The sequence below is a fragment of the Solenopsis invicta genome, chromosome 10, assembly GCF_016802725.1.
Source record: "Solenopsis invicta isolate M01_SB chromosome 10, UNIL_Sinv_3.0, whole genome shotgun sequence".
NCBI classification, from domain to species: Eukaryota; Metazoa; Arthropoda; class Insecta; order Hymenoptera; family Formicidae; genus Solenopsis; species Solenopsis invicta.
The window spans coordinates 12,649,185-12,653,873 of record NC_052673.1 but is presented as its reverse complement, the minus strand read 5'-3'; positions in this window follow the sequence as shown (position 1 = coordinate 12,653,873).

Below are 4,689 nucleotides of genomic sequence, written 5' to 3'. Positions count from 1 at the left end.
GATGAGGGGAAAGGGAGGAAGGGGTAGGGAATGGACGAAACAGGAAATAGATAATCATCGGACGTTTAATTACTTCCTAAACGCTGCGCCAGAATTAAGTCATCATGGACAGGAGTTAGTTGGTCACGGGGTTTGCGGACGCTACTTAGCGGCTGAATAACGATCTATTATTTGTCGCACCTTTTTAACCCAAATATAAAGTGAAATAGTGTAAATTATAAAATCGGTAACCGCGATATATAGTCGAATAAAAATCTCTTAGTATTTTAAAGAGGACATTTGACATTTTTTATGCAACACTATCTCCATTATCGTCTAATCCCCATTTTAAATGGGGGAATAAAAAATGACGATGGGAATAAAAAATGATCCGACAAATGTTACATTTGTTAACGATAAATATTTATTAAAAGATATTTAAAAAATGTCAAATATTCTCTCCAATATTCTTTTTAAAATAACAAGAGATTTTTATTCATAATTAACGAGAATCTCAAATAGCAAAACTAGATGGTTTCTTTGAATACTTTATAAAAGTGCGACATTTAAGCTATTTAAAATGATTTTTATAAACGTCATCGCAAAAAAAACATTTTTTAAAGAAACTTGTAAATGGCGTAATCGTTTTTAAATAATAAAAAAATTCGAAGCATTGAAATCAGAAATTTACTTACTTTCATTAAGAAAAGATCTTGACCATTGAAAGAACGTACTACTAAAATATCATAGGATATTATATTGATTTTTTAAGATAAATAATTTTAGATTTTCATATTCAAATTCATGGTTTGTTTTATTTCAAAGATAGTACCTTAACACTAAATATTTTTAAATCGCGATTGCAACTTTATACGGTCGGGCGCGTTTCCGAAGTGTGACGCACGCAACGATGCGTCGCTAATTCCCAATTTCAAGTATGAGAAACTATAAATCGACGTGAATAGAGTTACGTAGCCGGAGGGTAAACCGATCGTTGTAGATACACGCAAGCGTGGATACACCGAGCGCAAATTCCTGTGCACGGGGACCGCGTGTAAAGTCTCTAATATGATTGTCTCGCGCCCAGGCACGACTTCCCGTTCGTCATACCGCGGGATTTTCTTGTAACGATATTCTCGTGCATCCCCCCGTTATATAGGAAGCTTGCCATCCCCGTTAAATTAAATATGAGCATCCTCAATCTTACATTCTCAATTTACAACTTGTCTTGATAATGTCGTCGAACAATTTCTCACTCTTCGTATTTTTGCGACCAATTTTGAACGACGTGCAAAACATGATCGCTAAACCAAAGTCATTTGTATCATGTCTCGATAACATGTTTATTATACTTTTCTTTCTTTTTACAAAAAAAAAAAAAAAAAGTTTTCGTTCGGAATCCAGATATTATAATTAAAGTAATGATGATTTGATTTTAATACTCATTGTCACGTTACATTATATTCATACAATGTAATAACAGAATGCCTGATTCACAAAAATATTAATTCTAAACATATAATAAAGATGAATTGTCACATTAGAAAAAAATATTTAGTGCTTTTAGAAAAAATCAAGATTTAAATGAAAATTAACACATAATAAACAGCTACCAAATATTTTGCTTTACATAACAAAAATTTAATTGCTTCTGCAAAATACATATTAATAAAAAATATATTTACTTATACTAACTAAACAGTTTTATTCAGCATATTACCAAACTATATAAATAAACTGTTCAGTTAACAAATAAATATTTTTTTACTTACATGGTTTCTCAAAAGTAACTAAATTTTTTTATTATATAAAACAAAATATTTAGTGTTAATGTTAAAAAATGCCTCAATTAAATAGTTTCTGCTGAAAATATTAAATATTTTTTTCAAGCTTCTTTCCCAAAGTAGGCGCAACAATAATTACAGATAATGCATTAATTCCAAATGTCACAATATATCACAACATTAAATTATATAAAAAAAATTTATGTCGAAATCTACCAGAGAATGGAAACAGCGGGAGGTCTAGAAAGCGAGTGCAGGTGCGGCGGCATGCATGCGCGACAATGGCCCCGAGAGAGGGTGCGCCGTCTCGAGTCGGGGGAGGATGACTAAGGTACTGAATACAGGGTAACTGGGATAATTATTTCCGTGGCCGGTCGGGCGCCCCATTTAACCTATAAAATTTGCATACACACGGTCGGCACCCTCGTACGAACGCGCGCGCGCCAATGTCGGCAAGCTCTACCTGGCCGCCGCCTTGCGTTTTAATCAGGGTCGCACCGTCGACTGCACGATGCTAAATTACATCTACGTGATGTTTACCTGGACTTTTTCTTACGCGGACGGTAAACTATGGGGGTCACGCGGAAGACAAACGAGTTGGTTCTTATTTCCCAGCTTTCTCTACAGAAGGAAATACATACTAATCTTGCTCTTGGTTATGACTGAATGTCATAGAAAAGAATATGATATCACTAACTTAATACGACTATTGAAGTTTAAAGATATTTTGTCGAAATGCTAAAATAATTTGGGATACATAGATAAACCGCTCAAGAATAATTCAATAAGATTCTCTGAATGATAATCAAAGAAATCATTTTATTTATACATATAAGAATTTAGACAAAAAATAGATGTAAGCTGATAAATAATTTTTAATCTTCAATTGAAAAATATAACTTTGAGTTTTTTGGCAATTGAATTGATAAATCTGAAATAATAAAAGTATAAAACGAATATACACACTTTTGGAGAAAAAGTTTAACCTAATTTTTAAATATATGTGCTGTTTTTCTTTCGGTATTTGCTAATCCTTGTATTTAAACTCATAAAGGAAATTCAAATTTCTTCGAAAGATGAAACATTTTATTTGGCAAACAACAGAACGGAGAAAAAAAGCACAATTATCATGAGCTCAGTCTACATAGATTATGCATTGTCTGTGCAGATTACGTGCGAAATAACAATTTACACGATGTATATACGATTCTTGCTTACGTGCAGATACATTCAAGACTGGTTTTAATGGAAACTTCTTGCACCTGGCTGGTCGCACCAAACATTACGTGGAAATTTATTTCCTCGTGTCCGATCGTAACCGCATGAAATATTACGGCAAGGCTGACGTATGTTTCTTTAATTGCACCGGCGTTAATTCTGGCTTGTTTGCACCGGAAATTCGCGAATTATAACGGTTACTTGATTAATTACGGACGACTGACCACCTTGAAGGTCGACGGCGTTTAAATAATTAAAATAATGATTAGTGTGTAAAATATAAATTCTCTTCCTTGATTAATTTAATAACTTTAATAACTTTGCAAAATTTTATATTTACTTAACTGCCTTTAATGACCAAATTATTACAAAATCTTATAGATAATTTTATAGATAATCATCATCGAAATTATTACATATTTTTAATAATTATATTAACTATATTTTTCTGAAAAAGAATCAGGCGATTTAATAATTGATTGCTCATCTTGAACACTCATCAAGAAATATTAAAAATTTGTATGATAATAAAAATCTAGATAAAAATATTTTTGTAAAGAACGATGAGGAAGACAAATTTTAATAATTTGTTAAAAGAAATTTTATTCTTGTACGTTTTTTTGATACTAATCGCATTAAACCGAGCAGTTCAAGTTCTGGATTAGCTACATTTGATGTTTTGCGAATAATTTACTGGCGTGTAAATTTACTAATGACACACGCGTCGCTTTAGTTCTAGAAAAGGTGCACTACCGTTTTTCCGACAGCGCATCGAAATTCCTCTTGATTGAATTTCGATTATTCGCAACCGCTGCTGCGGCAGAGCGACTGGCCACGGCCGCCGCGAATGAAATTGCGGCGCAAACACGGCCGCCCACAATTCGCCAGTTTTTAGAAATATACACCCGCATTTATGCGAGTTGGAAATCGTGCGCGATACGCCAAGTGCAAGTGGCACGTATATGCACCTATACGTTTGAATTTTCATCACTATTTTGTTCGCGAGTAATCGTCAATCTAATAATGAATAAAATAGATATACTCTCTGAATAATGAAATTTTTAAAAGTAATAATCATTTCTAATCTTCCATTTATTATCACGAAGAAATATAAATTTGCAGCAATTAAATATAGCAGAAGGTATAGTGTTTCTTACTCGGAAAAATAGCCATGATTAACTTATTAAAAAATACACAAGCATTGGAGATAATAATCGGAGATAAAAATAATTTTATCATATCCATATATGTTTACATCAGCTATTTAGTGCAAGCTTGCACAATTAATAGGAAGATGTCAATTTTTTAAAAAGTGAAGACCGTGAGATGGCTTTCTCCGTCACAACAAATGGTAATTTGTGGATAACCATAATAAATCATCGAGGGACCGCCACATGATGTATGCATCCGAAGAGTGGACTTACGTTTCGCGGTGCCGGCTTTGCTCGATTTTAATAATAATGCGGTAATGTGTTTCGGGCTTATGGCCCCGTGCACCTTAATTGCGAATTCTAAGTCCATTTTGGCGAGCGGTCATCCTCCGTGTAAATAATTCAGGGCGCACATGCGACCATGGCCGCTCGTATATGGATGTATGCGGGCCGTAACTAGTTTACTGATTATTAAATGGACCACCCCCGCTGTACCGCATGTGCACCCTTTCAGCACCGACACGTGCTACGACTTTGGCACACTGGCATGTTTCGGT